Raw genomic sequence first — 20,857 nt, forward strand, 5'->3', positions numbered from 1 at the left:
CGTTGCCTTTTGCATGTGGAGAATACATATTATTATTTTTTAATTAAATTTTCAGAAAGATGGTCACAATAAACAGCAGACAGGCCCCCGAGTGACCACAGCGACCAGGTCATAGTCACCCTGCGTGAGAAATAAAGCCGAGCTGTGCTGTCCGTGGAGATCGGAGACTTGCTTTCCTTCGCGAGTCTCTTGGCCTCGTCTGACCGGAACGACCTCCCACCACGGCCGACTTCCCTGCCCGTGGCCATAACCGTTCCCAGGAAACGGCGTCCCTCCTCCTGCCCACTGTGCCCTCATTAGACCCCACAGCAGCCCCTGCCAGACGCTCTCGTCAGCCTGCGTATGTGCCGTGACGTCCGCCCAGAACGAAATCGCCAGCTCTCCCTTTCCCTCCAGCTACCAGGCCACTTTCTAGGTGTTCACAGCAACACCCCCACCCCACGCGTTTTCTACAGTGACCGCAGCTGTCCCCCTCCCTCGTGCAGCTGTCACCTCCTCCGTGAGGCCTCCCCCCGAGACCACCCTCGCTGAAGACCTCGTTCCCAATACTGTGCTTCCTCCGCATCACGGTCACTAAGTGGCATGATGACTACGAACGTTTGTATCTATTTATTGACTTACCCATTTGCTTGCTCATTACCTGTCTCGGCCCGCCAGGATATAAGCGAATGGGGGGCGGGCCCTCGGACTCCACACACAGCCCCCGACTGCCTACCGCCATGCGGGTATTCCACGGCCTAACAGCACTCTTCCAAGGCAGACAGCCCGGCTGGACCCTTACCTGGAAGAGAAATGGGGCTACACACAAAGGAGGGTCCCCGTCTGCAGAATGCATTACTGGCTCAAAGCAGCACTTATCCGCGTGCATAACACAGCCGAGCTCTTAGCGTCCGCGGCGAACACACCTGCGCGCTCAGATGTGCCTGCAGCCCTGGGGAGGGCGTCTGCCTAATCTCCTTCCGCAGGTGGGGGGCATTGCTTCCGAGCAGCGCAGCCGCCTCTACCGGGGCCAAATCCCATCCCCGCTCTCAGGGAAGGAGGCTGCCTGGCGCTTCGAAAAGAGAGAACACTTTTGTAGAGTCTCTGTGTTGTTGTTATAGCCGTTGGTTTGTTTTTGTGGGGTCTTGGGGTGCCCCTACCCATCTTGTTTCCCAAAAAGTAAAATCTGGCATCCGGGCTCCAGGCACGGCACCCTGCGGCCGAACATTCCGCACTTTATGTTGTTTCCTTGGGATAATTTTCCAGATGCAGGGCTGTGGGGTTCAAGGGCACACATCTTACACATCTTTTTACAGGTTTTAAAACCGAATGCCAAATTGCCCTGCAGCAAAGCAGAACCACCCGATGCCCCCCCCCCCAAGCCTGGCTGAGGCACTGCGCCCCCTGGTCTTGCCTGCAGGGTTCATTCTTCTCTCTGGCTCTGCAGTCTGAACACGGGGGTGCTTTCCTCTGCAGGAGAGGGGCAGAGTTGGCTGGTGCTGGCCCCCCCATTTCCACAGGTGCTAACCCCTTTCTAACACCCTGATCACACCATCCACTCAAAGCCAGCTGAGGGCAGCCCCAGTCGCCTCTCACCCGGCCTTGCCGGGGCTCTGATGACCTTGTGAAGCCAGCCAGGGCTCTCCTGAAATGCATAGGTCGGGAAGCACCCTCCACACCCCGGGGTCCCTGCTCTGCCCCCCTCTCCATTCTGCTGGCAACCCCTCCAGCAGCCCCATTGTAATGGACCCCTTTTCAGCTTCCTCAGGCTGGGCAGCATATCAAAGGCGATGCAGGGGCTCACGCGGGGCCGAGAGTGAAGGCTAGCGGCCCGCTGCAAAGTTCATCACGCGAGGACTCGAGCATGTTCCTGGGCCGCGGCCTCTGCAGGCCTGGGAAATGAAGTCCCGGTACCCTCCACGCAGGGCTCTGCCGAGCGCCGAGCTGGGGGACTGCGCGAGGAGACAGGTTTCATTCTTTTCCTTCCCTCCCCCATTACTCTTTTGAGGAGCAGGATGGAGCTCACGAGGCATTGTGGCCAGAATCCACAGGGCTAGGAGTCTGCGGTTTGCCCGCGGGCCGTGGGCTGGGAGGTGATGAAGCGCATCTAATTGGCGGTACCTGTCCCCATCAGGTGGCTAATCTCCGCTCTGGTCCTGGGAGCACGCTGTTCCTAATAAGAGTGACAGCGTCCACCGAGGGACGCCAGTGAACGCCAGACACTCGGCTGGGGCTTCGGCAAGCATTGCTCGGCTAACCCGCCAGCTGATTACACCACAGCATGGGCCATGTGCTCGGAAGAAGCTGAGCCTCCGGAAACAGACCGCTGGTCCACGTCCTCGCTGCGGGACGTGCCGCTCGGGGTCGCCGGACTGACCGGCGCCCGGGGGTTGGGGAGAAATGCGGTCTCCAGCTCCACCCCAGACTGAGAAGCTGCATTTTGACAGGATCCCTGGGTGATTTCATGAGCACATAATGATTTTCGAACAATATTCTAGGTCACGGAGCGAGTCGGGAGAGCACCTGTTTAAAGGAATGCCCTAGACCCGGATTTCTTTCTGTTATACGGGGCTGTGTCTCATAGAGTAGGGAAAGAGAGAAAGACATTATCTAGTTTCTAGAAAGGAGCTGTTATTGAAGAACTACACAGCTCTTATGCTGCTGGTGTGTTCACGTGTGCGTGTGTGTGTGCGCGCGTGTGCGGTGTTTATTTTATTTCAGTGCACGAACACAGCCAGAGGTCTCCCACGATCCCCCCTGAAATAGTGTGCACAAATACAGGTGTCCCCTGAACAGACAATGGCTGCCCGTGGCAGACTCCTCTGGACACTGCAGGGTTAGTTGCCTGTCACTGAGGGACGGATGCTTTATCTTCTGCGTTTGCTTGTAGCAGCGGTCACGTAACTCCCAGGCCGTGATGACGTCCACCCGTTGACTCACACCCCAATCCCAGGTAATACCATATACATGATGAAAAATAAATCCAAGGCATTTTGTCCTGCCACCTCCCCACCCTCACTCCCCAAACCTACGTGACTTCCATGAAAGGGATCGAATCCAGAAAGCCCTGGACCACTTGTGTCTTCTTCATTGTCTGTGTCCGGCTCAGTGTAGATTTTGAAGCACTAAGGTGAGAAGCTTATTTGGAGAGTCTTTATTATTTCTCAAAAACAATTTCCTCTGCAGTGGCACACATGCGCGTGCCTGTGGGGGCCCTGGACAGACGCAAGCCTGTGTGCGTCTCCCAGGGCAATGGCTCACCCACGCTCCGAACGCTCCCTCTTCCTTCACTCGGCCGACACCAGGGCTGCGAGGTTGAACAGAGAGAGTCCCGCTGCGGACTCTGCCTTGTCTTTTGTCTGCCTGTTTTATTTATTTTCGGCTTTTAATGCATTAGCGTTCACTCACAGAAACACCAGAAAGCAATCTCTCTTCTTTAATAATGAATACACTCAGCAAGGAAATGTGGGTGCCTCGTTCTCCATGTACTCTGATCAGGAAGAGAGGGCACACAATAAATTCCCTTTTATTGAACACTTACTATGTGCACGCATACCGATACACAGGGCATGCACACACACACACACACATAGACACATACACAAACACACATGTAGACACATCTCTCTCTCCCTCTCTCTCTCTCTCTCTCTCTCTCTCACACACACACACACACACACACACACAGATACATGCATATAATGTTACTGATTCCGCAAATGACACTCTATTAAGAAATTCCCTTTGCAGTGTAGAAAATGGATGCTTACATTTACTAATGAAAGGCAAGTTAAAATCCTCTAACATGATGTTCCACACTAATATCAACAGCCCTGAGGATATGTTTCTTCTGCCCGAGTTGGGAGGGAAGCTTCCTCCTAGAGACCAAGCTCTGTGCACGAGCCTGTATTTATTTATTTATTTATTTACTTATGTATGTATGTATGTATTTGGGCCAGTCTCCCTCTTCTGGATGATGGTTCTTTTCATCTCTCACTGAAATGTAACTAAAGCAGCCTGGCTGATGTAGCTCACTGGTTGAGTGTAGACCCAGGCACCAAGAGGTCACTGGTTTGATTCCCAGTCAGGGCACATGCCCAGGTTGTGAGTCCCATCCCCAGTGGGGGGCATGTAGGAGGCGACTCATCAATGTTCTCTCATCGATGTTTCTCTCTCTCTCTGCCTCTCCCCTCCTCTCTCTCTGTAATATCAATAAAGGAAAAAGAAGTTTTAAGTGCAACAAAATCATGGATTCCTGAGCATTTCTACCCATCATGAATATAGATGGCCCCTTCGAGCTCTTTGAGATGCTCAAATTGAAAAAGTAAATAAATGAATAAAAGGGAGGGGATTACTTCTGGAGCATAACATTTTGAATTTGACTCATTGTAATTGTCTTCTTGCTGGTGAAATCTCTTATTAATTACAAAATTACAGAGTATTGTCGGCGACCAGCGGACGCTGTGCATGCGGGTGTGACGGGAAGCACTCAGACAGAACCCACCGGCAGCAGGTGGGGAGAAGTCCACGGGATGAGCCCGTGGATACAAAGCCACAAGGTTTTGTCCACATTGGGAGGAAGGTCAATGGGAGATTAACAACAAAGGGTCGGGTGTGGCCGCTGTGCATGGCCACCACTTTGAAGAAGAGACATTTCACGTGTGGAGCAGAGTTTACAAGCACCCTAGCTGCCTCCACAACGCACATGGTGGTGTTCTAGAAAACGGGCACACCCTGGGGCTGGGGGGAGAGGGTGTTGATTCGTAGTGTTGGCAGAGTCTGCAAACACATTCTCCACTGTTGATTTCCAGCCCCCAAAGGGATGTCACCGAACTCAGGGTTGGTACGTGAGGCGCTCTAGCTGCTCCCACGAGCGGGCGTACAGGGTGCATGAGCTCCAGCCCACCACTGGCTCGGGGTCTCTTCGTTGCATTTTATTGGGTAGCACCTTGGGTTAGTTTGGGAATTCTCCAGCAAGCAGACACTAAAAGGAACTCTGAACCATAGGAGATTCATCCAGGGACATGTTCATGAATAGTAAAGGGAAGAAGGGGCGGGGCCAGGAGGAGTCTTCAAAGATGTGGGTTGGACATGTGTCAAAACAGTCAAGGAAGGAGGGTGGGGCTGGAATAGCCTCAGACCACATGCGGTTTAGCTCTGAGAGTCCTGCCCAGGCTGATGGAGCAAGACTCCCTGCCCAGCGAGCTCTCCCAGAGACCGAAAGGGCCTGGGTCCAGTGTCCCCAACAGACTCTCTGTCCACGGGCTGGGAGCAGCCAAGAGAGAGATAGCTTGAGTGTGGGCACCACACAGGACTCTGGACGCAAGGTGTGGCGAATGGACAATGTCAACTAATGACACCCTCCAGGAGAGTTTTCTCTTCAAAGGAGACCTGAGCAGCGGGGTCCCAGGCTGCCACACACCCGAGTCCACAGGGATGGGGGAGGCAGCCTGGTGCAGGCATCCTACAGAGCTCCTGCGTGGGCGTCCCCAGGGCTACGTAGGAAAAATACAACTCTCTGGGACTTTGGGGACTGTGGAATGAGACTCTGGGCAAATTGCATGTTTTTAACAGGTAATTTTTTTTTTTTTTTTGCCTGATCTAATCAAAAAAAGAGAACAACTCCTGTTTGTGAGTCAGATCTTGTCATATTAACTTGGAAGAAAATGTTACTTTAATTTCCTAAGTGCAATTTTTGTCCACAAAGAGGATGTGATCATAAAGCAATGATTTGGGTTTTGATGTTTATTCTAATCATTTTCTTTCTGGTATTCTGATAGCACAGAATGCTGGCCTGCTTTATGCTTAGACGTCCATCACCATTGCAGAACTATTTATTATTAAAACAATAGTCTTGGGAGTAATTCAATTGCCTAACAATAAAAGAAAACCTACTGACTGATCCGTGGTTTCTTAATCCTGCGGCCCATCAGGGTCACACAAGAACTTAAAAAGTACCAGGGACTGTGCAGCATCCTGAGACTGAATGAATTGATCAGGTGGGGGGTACTCAGACTTTGGAGTTTTCAAAAAGACCCCCCACCCCACCTCATTGCAGTAGGCAACATCCCAAACATGATAGAATGTTACCAAATCATAAAACTAATGCTACTGAACCTTTAAAAGAATGTATAAAATGCTTATATTAAGCCTAAATAGCAAGAAACACCAATAATGTCAAATACATGCATAGGTAAAAGGTCGGAAGGAAATAAAATACAAAATAATCTGTCATTTCTGAGCGTTAAGTTATGAACTTTTTTATTATTTAAAAAATTTTTTTATTGGTTTTAGAGAGAGAGAAAGTGAGAGGCAGAGACAGAAACATCCATGAGAAAGAACATCGATTGGCCGCCTCCTGCACGCCCCCCACTGGGGGTCCGGCCCACAACCTGGGCATGTACGCTGACTGGGAATCGAACCAGTGACCTCTTGGTTGACGCTTAACCACCGGCCAGGCTGAACTTTTTTAAATTATTATATTTCCAAGCATTGAAAACGTTCTTCCAGGAGTGTGCACAATCCTACCAATGATTGTACACACAAGGAAAAGGTGTGCAGTAAGTGCATGGTTACCTGTGGGCAAACTCTCCAAATCCACAGGGGACATTCCAAGTCAGGGGCCCCACTCGGTGTCCTCTGCCAGCCTGGCCAGGGGTCCTTCTCCCACCTGCCGGGCTCCTCAGGAACAGGGGCCTTTCTCATCCTTATATCTCCAGCCCCTAGTACAGAGCTCAGCCCACAGACTGCACTCAATTACTGTTGGTTAAGTGAATCCAGGATCGCCTCCCTGGCGTTTAAGTGGTGTTCGAATGGTCCGAGGATCATTTCATAACCAAGAGATAACAGACACCCCTTGTATGTTCCAGGGCTGAGCGCCGGTGGCTGTGGGGTCCTGGCGCCAGGCGGTCGCGAGGTCCCTCTGGGGGTGTGAGCATGATTCCCAAGGTGTCCACGCAGACAGATGTTCAGATTCAATCGCGGTGTCATCTCCTTCCCGCTCGCCCCTCTCTCTGACGGCACTTTCCTCCCGGCGCTCAGCCTGGGTTTTACGACCCTTCCACACGCAACAAAGCATCCACACCACTTTCTCCCATCATCCTCAATGGACCCGGGAACGCGACAGCCTGCGCCCCCTCCTCCGCGTGCGCCCCGGCTCCCGTTGTCATTGCAGGAGGAGGAAGAGCACGAGGCGGTGAACACGGTCCTGAGACACCGAGTGTGGGGAACTGTGTCTTTGCAAGACCTCCTCGCCCCTCGTAGCTTACAAAGCGGGGGGAGGAGCCTTCCACAATGTTACTTTTATCTCCTAACTCTACCGACTCTCCCAGCCTTGGGATTTCCCCCCTCCAGCCCACCTCAGCTCCCAGCTGATGAAGCGGCAAGGAGCTCACACACGCCTTTGGACGCCATGAGTGTCTGATGCAGACGTCAGGTTGGTGCTTGTGTGAAGGGAGGCAGGGAGTTCAGGCCGGTGGGTCTGATCTGGAATGCGTGCAGAAGACCGGGCAGCCCGGCAGGAGGGCCGGGCAGCCACACAGGAGGACACCCCGCAGGAGGACCGGGCAGCCTCGCAGGAGGACGGGTCTGGTGTCATGGGGACCGGGCAGCCCCGCAGGAGGACGGGTCTGGTGTCACGGGGACCGGGCAGCCCCGCAGGAAGACGGGTCTGGTGTCACGGGGACCGGGCAGCCCCGCAGGAGGACGGGTCTGGTGTCACGGGGCACTCCTGCGGTGTGGCGGGTGGCACAGCTCAGGGCATCTCCAAGCTCAGGCTTCTCATCTCCACAGTAAACGTGGACAAGTTTGCAGACGTTTGGAGCTTTAGTTTCTAAGTCATTCTTAGACCCTTACATGCTACATAGTGACCCATTTCATTGGTTACTTTATTTAGTCAAGGTGTTTTGGGTGCACCTCAGACAGAGACGTGGTGGCACCGGCATAGTGCCATCCCCAGACCCAGGCACCTGGGTGCACATGGGCCCTGTGCTTTAGAATGTCCTCCTGGGCCTTCCTGCAGCTCGCCCATCCCCCCACCACTAGGACTTCCTGGGGACAAAGGGGCCAGCCATCCAGAGCCCCTTCCCCTACCCCAGTGCCCAGATCCCTTGTGAAAGCCCCCAGCCTACTTCTTGGCACTGCAGACCCTTCCATGGCTGCATCTACTAGAAGCACGGTGCGACCAGGGCAGGGGTCCCCTGTCTCCATGGGCTGTGTGGTTTGCAGACAGGGGACTAGTGATACATGGAAACGCCCTGATCTGGATGAAAGCAAGTTGTTGGAATGGCTGAGTCATCACTACACTTTTCTCAGCACACACATATGCATCGATACAGACACGCACCCATACACATGCACACACACCTGAATCCATGGCCTATTGGTATAGACAGGAAAAATCCGCTTTCTACACAGGTCCTTTTCCCCTGGGGTGAGGTCTTTAGTTCACACTCCGAGGTCTCAGGGCAGTGGGGCTGGCGCAGGGCTGTTAGTGACCTCGTCTTCACCGCGGCTCCTCTAGCTTGTGAGGTTGGATGGAACCCTCCGCCCCTCTGCGCCTCCCTCCTGGGACAACGTCCACTTTGGAGAGCTCCGGTGGGTGACTTCATGGGGTCCTTGGCTGACTTGAGTATTTTACAATTTTTTCTCACTCTTTTCTAGAGGGGCTTTGTTCAAAATGCTTAGAAGAAGTTCGCCACGTTCAGTCTTGCTCAAATGCCTCCTTTGGGTAGAACGGGGACAGTTTAATAGGACCCGCCAAAGGGGAGAACGTGCGGCCTGACAGCCTTGGCCCCGCGGCCGGGAAGGAGCGTCCCGTGCGCCTCCGCACTGGGATCCCGGCGGGTGCAGAACGTGGTGCCTGCGCGCGTCCGTGGAGAAGGCGGCGCCCCAGTGTGCACCCCACGGCGAGTCTGTCCCCGGGCCTGACTTCCCAGCTCTGGCAGCCTGGTCGCAAATAACCAGTGGTGTTAACGGGCTGTGTTTGCAGCGGTCCACGGGCCCCCACACAATCCAGCCTTCATCCCACCGATGACTCCCCTGTAAGGAAACAGCCCCTTTACATGCCTTCAGCACGTCACAGGGTGAGATTAAGTCACTAAGTACTAGTTGCAAACCGGCATTTATGCTTTCAATAGCCACCCACCTGGCAGGGGGCTCCAAGGGAGAGAGACCATTCAATACAATATTGATCGATGTGTATTTATATCTCTATTGATATAACTGGTTAATAGATCAGAAATCAACTCCAGTTTTTCACGAAGTGCTCACATGAAGGTTTTGTTTCGTGTATGCGTTAGGGCATTAGGATGGGGGGGCAGCTTTCTGCAGCTCTTGCTCTTCTTGGGGGTGGGCTCCTGGGGTGGGCTCCTGGGGGTGGGCTCCGGGCGGGAAGAGGGGTCTGAAATTCACATCCCAGAATTCAAGGGAAGGCAAGCGCTCCTTTGAAACACACGTCCGCATGGATGCGTGTGGAGGGAGAAGAGCGTGTCCCACGTGAGAAGCGGTTCCTTCACTGTGGGGTGTACCTGGGTCACCGAGGGCATGCCTGTGCACGCACCCAGCTGGGCCGGACCCCTGCGTGTGAAGCCGTCTCCTGACCAATCTGGCTGAGTCTTCCAGTGCTTGGTCAGCAGGGCTTTGCTGTGTCAGGGGCGTCTTCCCCGGGCCCGCGGCGGATGCTATCATTGCTGGAACTTCTTGAAAAAACAAAACAAAAATTTCCTCCCGTGGAACAACCACAAGTTGTCCACACCCTGACATTCTGTTCCTGCTACAAAAACAGTCCCTTTGCCTGGCCCGTGGGGCTCAGGGGTGGAGGGTTGACCCAGGCACCAAGAGGTCGCTGGTTCGATTCCTGGTCAGCACACATGCCCAGGTTGTGGGCCTGACCCTCAGTGGGGGGCACGCAGGAGGCGGCCAATCAATGTTCTCTCTCATCGATGTTTCTGTCTCTCTCTGCCTCTTCCTCTCTCTAAAAATCAATAAAGAAAAATATATGTTTTTTTTAAATCCTCCCTTTGCTTCTGCCATCCATTCTGACCTGTTGTAATGTGATCCTCGCCCAGTCCAATCACACTTCTGCACTGGGAGACTGCGTACCCGAAATTTCCAATGCCGCCTAAATCCCCCTTGTGCACCCCCACCTCGGAGACCCCGCCGAAGCCCTTTCCAAATCCTGCAAGACTACCACAGGCTATAGACTCGGCATTTTCTTATGACAGGTTGTGCGGGTTAAACTTAGGGAGCCAGCCTTCAACAGGATAAAGTCCCCAGCCGCACGGTTGAAGGAGGATGGATGTGACATGGATGTGCAAAGACTTTTCGAGCCTTAAAGGTGGAGAAATGTTGTCAACGTTGTCCAGAACGTAAGAGTGTAATCTAAAGAGGGTGAGAGTGCAGGCATGGTCCTCCATGGATAGCTTCTTTATTTAAATATTGATCTAAAATGTAAACATTGAGCTGTAAAATTAGCATGACTCTAAAATGCAAGGTACTCTGATGACCCCCAGCCTTCCCATTTTAATTAATTTATTGTGTTGCCTCCGTTCCCAAGAGACGTTTCCACCTAGAAATGCGCCTCGCCCAGCCCTAGGTCTTCGAACCATCATGTGTCGTGAACGTTTAATCTTTGAATTTGGTTTTACAAATTACATAAGCTGCAGAGCTTTACGCTTTATAGTTAACATGAATTTTTGAAAAATAAAAATGTCATAAAGTCAACCATAAGAGAATTAAGCTCTTTAGTGGTAATGATCATTGATAATAGAAAATCATAGCCTCATAGCGTTAAAAGTGATCATTTATTTACTCATGTTCATTCAAACACTATTTTAAACATTTACTGTGTGGTAAGTGCTTTTCTCAGAGTTGGGAACATGGCTCTAAGGAAGCACTGAGTCCGGCCGGTGTGGCTCAGTGGTTGAGCATTGACCCAGGCACCAAGAGGTCGCCAGTTCAATTCCCGGTCAGGGCACATGCCCAGGTTGTGGGCCCAATCCCCAGTGGGAGGCATGCAGGAGGCAGCAAATCAATGTTCTCTCTCATTGATGTTTTTATTGCTCTCTCTCTCTCCCTTCCTCTCTTTCTAAAAATCAATAAAGAACAAAAAATTTTTAATAAAGTAAAATAAACTGAGCATAGATTCTGTCCTGAAACAGTGACTAAATAAAGTGAACCAACGTATACAAAGCAGCCAGGGGCAAAGCGACAGGCAAGAAGTCCCCTGAGATGTGTAGAGTTTCAAAGTCAAGGGCATCGAAACTGAAGGAGGTCATTCCTAAATGTGTGTGTGTGTGAAGCATGAGGAGTCAAGAGAGAATCGTCAGACTCCGGAAGCCTTCCTGGAGAAGGCGGCATTCACCGGGTCATTGACATTTGGATTGGATTGGATCATGCAGGTGAGGATGTGGGAGGATGTCAGGGAGCCAGACACCTCAAATGAGTAAAGGTAAGGTGGAGGGAAGCCAGACTGGCTAGAGCTAGATCTGTGTGGCCAGCACAGGGGTATCAACAGAGCATCAGTGGCAGACAGACGGGGCTGGGGAAATGGTAGGTAGTGTCCTTTGGAAGAGCTACGACCACCTAGCAGATTTGTCCCACCAACTGACAAATCAATGCACACCCAGACTTTGAAGTCAGGTCAACGGGATACAAAGGCTCGTTCTACCGCTCAATCATGTTAATAACATATTTTCAGTGTTTTCTATGTGCCAATCCAGGGGTGTCAAAAAAGATGAGGTGAATTCTTACTCTCGGGAGTCTAATGGGGCGGGGGAAACAGCGTTAAACAAATACGTGCACAAATAATCTAAAGGGGACGGACACAGGAAAGGGAGTAGCAATGACTCCAGGGGGCGAGAGCGTCTGGGGCAGGGCTGCCCAGTGAGGTGTTCAATGTCCAATACAACCACCTCTGGCCACGGTGGCTACTGAGCACCTGGGATGTGGCCAGCGACATGGAGCACCTGCATTTTCCGTTTAATCTCATTTGAATTTCAATAGCCACACGTAGCTAGTGACTGTTATATGTGCCGAATTTACACGTGCAGAGTCATCTTCCAGGATCTGGACTGCGGACACTCCTCTCGGCTGCGCGGGGCTCGCTTCGCCGGAAGGCCGCCTGGTCCTCGCCCCGCAGCCCGGGCACCTGAGGAAGGGCCTCGCAGGGCTTCTGTGATAGTGCTGCCGGAGGGCTGCGAGCACACCCTGTGTGTTCGGGGGATCCGGAGGCTGCGGGGCGGAGACAAGAGGTGCCCAATGAACGCACGAGCAGGAGGAAGGAAGCGTGGCAGACAAGCTCGGCGGAATTACCGGCGTTCACGGGGGAAGGTAGCGGGTTGGGCATTCCAGTCGGGGACGGTGTGGCGGGGATGAGAGGGCAATGGAGGGTGCTGAGGGGAGAGCTGGGGACAGTGTGTGGACAGCTGCCCTCAGGCTCCCGGGCTGCAGCGGTGGTGGCTTTGCAGATGTCCACCCGCCTTCCCGAGCCTGCACGTGTAGCTGGACAATCCGGTACCGGGGCTGAAGCTGGGTCTCCTTTCTTGACTCAAAGCAAGACTGAGCTGTCATTTCCCTGCTGCCCCAGTGTAATTTGTCCTGGCCCCAGGAGGAGACCAAGGCCACTCGGAAGTGAATTGTCGCTTACTGGGACCAGCAGACAGGTCAGTGCTTGGCAAACACGGTCACATCACCCTCCAACAACAGCCTGGAGCAGGGGCCAATGCCTCTTTGTACAGATTGGGAAGGTCCTGAGCAATTTATGGGACGTGCCAAGTGGTGAACTGGAGCCTGACACAGTCAACACTGTGTACCCCAGATCCTCCCACGTGTCCCTAAGACAGGCTCACCTCTGTGTTGATACCTGGTGTATGCCAGGCGCGTGAACACAGGTGGTCACGGCATCTACGCACCTGTTAAAGTGGTCACACGTGTAGAGGCGGCGCGGCGCGGAGGGGCCTGGCCCAGGGCTGTGGCAGAGCTCAGACTCCAGCTCGGTTTGCCCGGCCCCAGAGCTCAGGGGTCCCTGACCTCCTGCCCCGTCTCACACAGCAGCCGGGCCGGGGGCTCGTCTTCTTTGAAGGCCCTCGTTCTACTCCAGAAGCTGGTATTGAGTGATATTGGTGCCCACTTATCCTGGACTTGGAGAAGCATGTGTGCAAGTTCATGCCCCAGCACAAACCCAATGCCTGGAAATCACAGCAATGGAATATTATATCATATCATATCATGCAATGTAATACAGTATAATGTAATATATTACATAATATAGATCACATGTCACTATATATTACATTTTTTGTATAATTATATAATACTGTATTATAATGTATTACTATATATGATATGCAATATACATTTATATTTAAAATACAGAATATAATATAATATAACTATAATTATAATGTAGTATATTACTATAAAATAATATATTTATATCATATTAATTTAAGATACTATAAGATATAGTTATATGGTATAAAACTAACATACTGTTATAAAAATTTGTGTATATATGACATATGATGCAACATGATATCACCTTGTATTAATGTTACACTATGCTTTATATTAACATATGATAGCATTGATGTAATGATAACATGATACGATGTAATGACAATTACTATATTATAGGGTCACATAGCTCTGGGGGGTCAGGGTCTGTGTCGGAGCCAGGCTCCAGATGGCCCCCCCAGCCACCGGTCCCCATGTCATTACACGAGGAAGTCAGTCCACGCCCATGGCTGCCCGGGTCCCGCCTGGTGTTGGCACTGAGCCCCAGCCACTGTCACCCTGAGTGCGTTGGTCTGTGGCCGCCCCTCAGTCGTGTTCTGTAGAGGACAGGGCTTTCCCCTGCTGGGACACTGCCTCTGTCCCTTCCAGGGTTGGGCAGCCTGGAGGTCATCAGTGAAACTGTTGGCATTTCAGAAAACAAAAATAAGCCAAATCACAATGAAGTGCCCGGAGGGTTGGGTCAAACTGCTGCACCAACAGCGAAGAGCTAACAGGTCCGCCGGCGCGGGCTTGGCGGAGGGGGAGGCACGGGGACGGGCTGCGTGGGTGCTGCTCGCTGTCATGTCCACGTGCAGAAATACCGTCCACTGTTCCACTTGTTCCCTCCCTGTCCCTCTCCATTCTTCCTGGTTGACGGGGAGACAGGGTGCAGAGGAGGGCCTTTGGGGTCAGTCATTCCGTGCTCCCTGTGTGCTTAGACAAGCTACTGCCACAGCCTGAAGCTCCATTTCCGATTCAGCAGCGCCAGGTGGGGCGTGAGAGCTTGCGTGCCAAACGCTCCACGGCGAGGCTGATGCTGAGCTGGGATCCCCCCTTTGCCGCGGGAATGGGAGAGAGAGCAGTGATCCACTCAGCGTTTCACAGCAAGTTAAAACCAGGGCCAGAGATAAAGCCCAGGTGAAGGCCCTGGCCGGTTTGGCTCAGCGGTTAGAGCGCCGGCCCACGGGCCAGAGAGTCCTGGGTTCGGTTCCCACTAAGGTCATGTACCTCAGTTGCAGGTTGTCCCGGGGTCGTGTGAGTGACAGCCAGTCGCTGTGGTTCTCTCACAGTGATGTTTCTCTCTCTCTCCCCCTCCCTCTCTCCCTTCTGCTTTGTCTGAAGATGAATGTAAAAATGTCCTCGGGTGAGGATAACAAAACAAATTAAAAGAAAAAACCAGGTGAGGAAGATACAAATATTATTTTCAATTGGTCATCACCTTTCTATATTTGAATTCTATATTCATGCCTTTGGCCCTATGGTTTTCCAAAACAACCTACCGAAGTGCTATTTCCCTTCCAGCCATCAAGTTGTGTAGGGATGGCCATGTGGCTTGGCTGGGTCACCGGGATTGGTGGAAGGACAGCTGAGCCAAGACTCAAGAGACGCTGCCGGTTAGACTCTTCCGGATCCCTGCCGTTGGCCATGCACAGAGCCACATCGCTCCAGTGCAGAGAGGCAGGGGGACACATAACAGACGTGTCTCTGACTCTGTCTGGATGCAAGTCCAACTGACCAGTGTCCTGGATCACGGCTGCTCAGCCCAGGCCAGACTAGTTCATCCAAACTCAGATGACCTGTGGGCCCCAAAGTGAGAGATTGGTGGTGGTAGCAAGCTACGGCATTTTGGGGTCATTTGTTATACAGCATTGATGAGGTGATTGCTGCCAAATGCACACTGGGCTGTTAGCACTATGTTGCGATCATCTTTCAGTCCAGAAAGGTTAAGGACAGTATGATGTATTAAGCATCTATCAGGTATCAGGATTGTGTGTGTAACCTTGTATCTAGGACTGCCTTGCTTCATTTATCTTAATATGCCTCTCTCTAAACTCAGCACCCTTATAAAAACGGGCCCAGTAATTGTAGCTTTTATCATATAATAAATAAATATTTGATATCCCTCAAGCCCCCCAACGACAGCTTGGATAACTCCCTCAAGTCTGCCTGGGATGTGTGTCTCTGCTGTTTATGATTAATTATTCTGGCTTTAGAAGTCACCAAAGGCTCTGCTTACAGTCTTTCTAGAGACTTAGTATCCACTGTGGCATTGTTTCATCCCAACACATACTTGGAACAAAAGAAAAAAAATAATAAAACATAAAATCTAAACTTTACTATGTGGGAGAAAGGCAACTTCTGCGGAGTCTTGTTTCGGGGGAGGTAGTGCAAGGAGGGTGTTTTCTTCCTCCGCGTAGACAGGTAGGATTGACACAGAGAAAAAGGGTTCCGGGAGCTGAACCCTTCGCTGAACACAGTTGCAGAGATACTCTGTATCTCTTTAAATGTTTTATATACCCCAGTCATATATAATTTATTATGTTGTGAAGCGGAGTCTTTCTTTGAAAGAAAATGTTACTGTCAGAGCCTGGGGTACTTTAGTCTGATGATTTAAAATTCCCAATGCACTCGTAGCAAATAGCACGTTTTTATGGTGGTGTGTTTGTCCAAGAGGTCAGCTTTCAGCACAGTAGGAAATGTCCTCAGTAAAATTATTACGAAGAGAAACATATATCTCCCAGCCTAATTCTTCCTGTGGAAAATGTAAGCACTGGGTGTCGATCTTTCAAGAGGGCCCTGGGCTCCTTGGCCACCCAGCTTTCTTGTGACTTTGGACTGTGGTTTGAATCTTGTTTCTGCCCTCAATGGGCCGAGCCTCATGGTTTTCAAGATAACAGGAGGAGGAGATCAACTCTCAGGAAATTATTTGTGAGGATTCAATGAGACGTCAGTTTGTCAAAAATGCCTGGTGCATAATTACGATTATACCACGTTCTTCTGCAGGCTCCATTCTGAAATAAGTCAGCCTAGAGATAGGATGTGACAATGTTCACTATAAAGAGAGGGTTCAGCTCGTAGGCAAAAATTGAGGGAAATCTAACCAGTACTGCAAAGATACAGCAATCAGTGGTATGGGCAACAAGGGAACAGGTGAGGGAATGTTAGTTACAAAGCTTTGATACAGAGTGGTGTGTGTTGAGAAGGTACATGCTGATGCTTCTGTCTCGGCCCTTTCTCTACCTTTGCACCACAGGGAGATGTAGACTAGGAAAGGAAATAGGATTTCATCTATCTGGCCATCTTTGCATCAATCAATGTGGCCATCCACTTATTTATTTGTCCGTCCATCCATCCATCCATCCATCCATCTATCCATCCATCCATCCATCCATTGGTTCACTGGTCCATCCATCCGTCCGTCAGTCCGTCCGTCTGTCTGTCTGTCCATCCATCCCTCCCTTACTCTCTCCATCCATCCACTCATCTATCCATCCGTGTGTCTAATCAGTCATTTGAATACTTATCTATGCATTTCATCTTTCCATCAATCAATCTACTCTGTAAGCAGAAAATACAAGACAGATGCTATCTCGGCTCTGAAAACATCAAGATGTGAATCCAAGTCCACGGCCTGGAGGTGTTTGGAAATACACTGAGAGGCACTTCAAGGAAAGCCATCGTCTTCCTCAGGCCGTGTGCTCCTTGTTCCAGGAGAAGGGGCGTAACATGCTAAGTGAGCACTGAGTAAAAAAAGTTCCAATCTAGGGAGGTCCAGGAGCTCCCCTCAGGAACCTGAACTGAGGACACGTGATGGCCAAGTGGGTGGCATGAGGATGGCATTCCAGAGAGAGGGCGTGGGATGCACGAGAGTAAAGCGCAGGGCTTTTTCCGAGAATAGCGTAGGAGCCTTCTTGAGCCGCTGTAAGAAAGGACCACTGTCTGGGGGCTTACACAACAGACATCGATTCCCGCACAGTTCCAGAGGCTGGAAGTCCAAGCTCAAGGGGCCGCAGGTGCGTTTCCAGTGAAGGCTCTTTTGCTGGTTGGCAGACAGCCACCTTCTGGCCTTGTCCCACAGGCCTGCCTATGTGCTCACGCAGAGAGCAGCCTCTGCTGTCTTCTCCTCTCCTTACAAGGACACCAGCCCTACCATTTCGGGTCTCCACTCTCGTGACCTCATTTCTCCTATATTATCTCTTTGAGGTTTTTTTTAAATCTCCAAAGACATCATATTGGAAGTTAGAGACTGGACCTGTGAATTTTAGAGAGAATTTAGCCCACGACAAATGGTGGCTGGGCGCAGAAACCTGACACTCAGGAGGGGTGTGGGCAGGAGCGGAGGAACCCGGAGAAGTCAGCCGGGATGCCTTCCACTCGGGGAGGGCTGCTCTCACGTGGGCTCAATAGCACGCACGTACAAGGCGGGGCCCACCTCTGGCAGAAAGAAATCAGTGACAGGACGCGGGCCACATTGGTATCCCCATGCCATTCGGACACTACTGCCACCACCCCAGGCAGCACAAGGTCACACGGCCACGCCTGCTACGGTTCCAAAGCTTTTGCTTCTCACGCTCTCTCCTTGAGCTGAAGGTCTCCTCCGCTTCAGAAACCCGCACATTTGATTGGGGAGCGGCCCCCTCGAAATCCAGGTGTCTGCTGACGGGTTTTAATTTAGGATTTCATTCCCTCTGAGATGCTCCTAAGTGGAAGCTGTCCCCAGAGGAAGCGAAGTTCATTTTGGAGGCCTGCAGATAGGGATGCAAACCGCGGGCCTGATTTCCTGTGAAATTTGCAAGCGCGGGGGAAGGAGACTCGCAAATGGCAAGCCACCTCCTCTGGGCTCTGAGATCCGTGTCCCCTGCCTCTCAGGAAGCAGGGCGGACGCCCTTTGGCCGGCAGAGCCGCCTCCACCCTCCGCGCTTACTCTCCGCTGAACTTATTAAGTTGGTATCAAGTCACTGAGTCCCTTTTGATAGTACACAAATTCTCCGAGTGCTGCAGGGTTCTGCGTCTGTCCTCTTACCTGTCACTTCAGCCGCCTCTTAGTGATGTTAAAAGAAATCTCTACTGTCACTCACATCACCCACTCACTTTGTTCCCCGGCAGTGACACGCTTGTTGTGTTTCTCCTCCAGCCCGGCCGACTCCTGCGCGTTCGCGTCCTGAGTTTCTACGCGCTCATTAGGCTGAATAAATTTGAAAGCTGCTGCTCCCGAGTCTTAAAAATGTAACCAGGCTTTTCCTTGGATGTAATTGAGGCATCTTTAGAAAAGTAAATTGCGGTCTGACTCCCAGCTACGCATTTTATGAGCTTAGAGTCAAGGTTCTTTGGGGCATCATTTGAGCTGTAAATATCTGGGGAGGGAGAAAAGAATACCCCCCCCCCATTGATGCTGCCTTCCCTGTGTACTCTGCCCCTTCCCTCTTCCTCCCTCGCACACACAGAATACCACAAAGGTCCCTCTAAGGAGACCTGGGTTGCAGGCACTTGAACAATTTGAACAGACCAGGAGTGGGCTGGTGACTGGTTTTCTCAACACGTCACGCGTGGGCCATGCGTGCGCCCATGGGGAAATGCGTGTGAAAACAGGACTTCCTGGGCCTCCTTTCAGACCCCTGGCATCTGAAACCCCACAGCCAGGGCCTGAGAATGTCTATTTATTCCAACAGTCACACCCCATTCCGGTGTTGAATTAATCTGAACTTCGCCCCTGCAGTGGGTCCAGTGCAGACTCTGGAGCCACTGTGGCTGGGAGAAAATCCAGATGCCACTCCGCTGTCCGATGACCGAGCGGGGCAAACCACCGGCCCCCTCTGAAGGCTGCATGGCTGGCTGCCGAGGGCTTCCGTCAATGAGGAGAGGTACTCACTTGCACGCCTGGTGGGCAGTGGCCCCGTCACCAAGGGCAGCTGCTACCCAGGAACGCAGCCAGGGCGACGTCTGTGGGCCCGAGTTCAGTGGGGTGTCAGTCACTGCAACTCCCTGCGTGGCGGCCTCCTTGGTAACAGCACTTCCCGGCAAGACGTCTTCACTGAAGGAATGTTATTGTAGCACCTACTGGGTGACAGCCACAGCGTAGGTGCCTGGAACGTGGCCTTGAACGCTTTCTTATACACACATCAGATAATGAACTAATAAGCTAAGTGAGCTGGATGGGGACAGCGTCTTGAAAAAAAATAAGGTAGGAGGTAGGAAGTGCCAGGCGAGAGATGGGGGCTTCCTGGGGAGGGGCCATTTGTGCAGGACCGCAAGGAGGAAAGGGCCCCCACTGGAATTATCTGGAAAGAACTCGCCACGCCTCCATTGGCAGGAGGGCTGGCAGGCCCCCGGCGTGGGCCAGAGAGCTCCCACAGCAGGACAGCCCAGGGGGCGGAGTCCAGCGAGCCTCTGCCCATCTGCCCCAGTGCCCAGTGATGTCCCCACATCAGCTCACGGGGCAGTGAGTATGTAGAACCTGCTTCTAGAACGGCAGCCGAAGCTGGAGATGTGGACCAGCTTCGCAGAAGGGGCACGTTTCTCAGGAGAAGGCTGGGCCACCAGCCACGGGCACTGGGTGCTCGGAGCCCTAAGGAGAGAAAGAGCCAAGGAATAATTAAACACCCATCAGACAGACGTCTTGCCAAGTAATACTAACAACCGTGATTTTTCACACACCTGCTCTGCTGCACAGAATAGCCAGGACTTTCACACCTGCTGATCCTTGGGAAGTAGGCACGCTACTCAGGAAGAAGCAAGGTGGCAGATGCAGAGAGGAGCCCGTGTTTGCCACCGAGGATGGGACATGCCAGCTTCCAGTCTCCATCTCCCACCCTAGAAACATCCACCCCCAGCTCCAGGATGCCACCCTGTGCCCTGAGCCCGGGCAGCATGCACACGATGAACTCTACTGAGTACCAGAGGACAGCGTGATGGACACGAGAAAAAGCTAGCACGTAACCAGGAGCAAAGCTTCCTGCTGAGACAGGGACACGCCCGACTTAACTCAGATGCATTTGTGCGTCCGAGGACCCCACAGGCCCAGACCCCTTCGCTCTCACAGCCGTGAACCTGCACGGGCTGCGCTGAGCAGCAGGCCTGGGGGTCAAGGCCACAGGAACGTCAGACTCAATGCCTCGCCCGGAATCGGGCTGGGCCCCGGAGGTCTGCAGAGAGTTGTCAGACTCTGTGCCTCAGTGTCTTCATCTGCAAAATGGGGACAATGATAGTACAGACTCATGGGAATGTTCTCAGGATTAGGGAGATTGTCTGTAGGTGCAACCCCAGGCCTGGTGTGGTGTGAAAAGCCGAGAACTCTTGGTTCTCCCAAGTCACCGACAAACCATTCCAGTAATGCTGATGATGAACCAAGGTCAGAACATCCCAGGCTTGCTAGCCTAACTTCCCCACGCAAGACGTTTAAGTTATTTCAGGTTCTCAGCACCCGCTCTTCAATCTCCAACGCACACTCACACATGCACACACACATTAGACTCACATGTACACATTGCACTCACATATGCACACACACCTTGCTCTCACACATGCATGCACACATTGCATTCACACATACACATTGCACTCACATGCACCCACACACATGCACACACACATTAGACTCACATGT

The sequence above is a fragment of the Molossus molossus genome, unplaced genomic scaffold, assembly GCF_014108415.1.
Source record: "Molossus molossus isolate mMolMol1 unplaced genomic scaffold, mMolMol1.p scaffold_m16_p_1, whole genome shotgun sequence".
Taxonomy (NCBI): domain Eukaryota; kingdom Metazoa; phylum Chordata; class Mammalia; order Chiroptera; family Molossidae; genus Molossus; species Molossus molossus.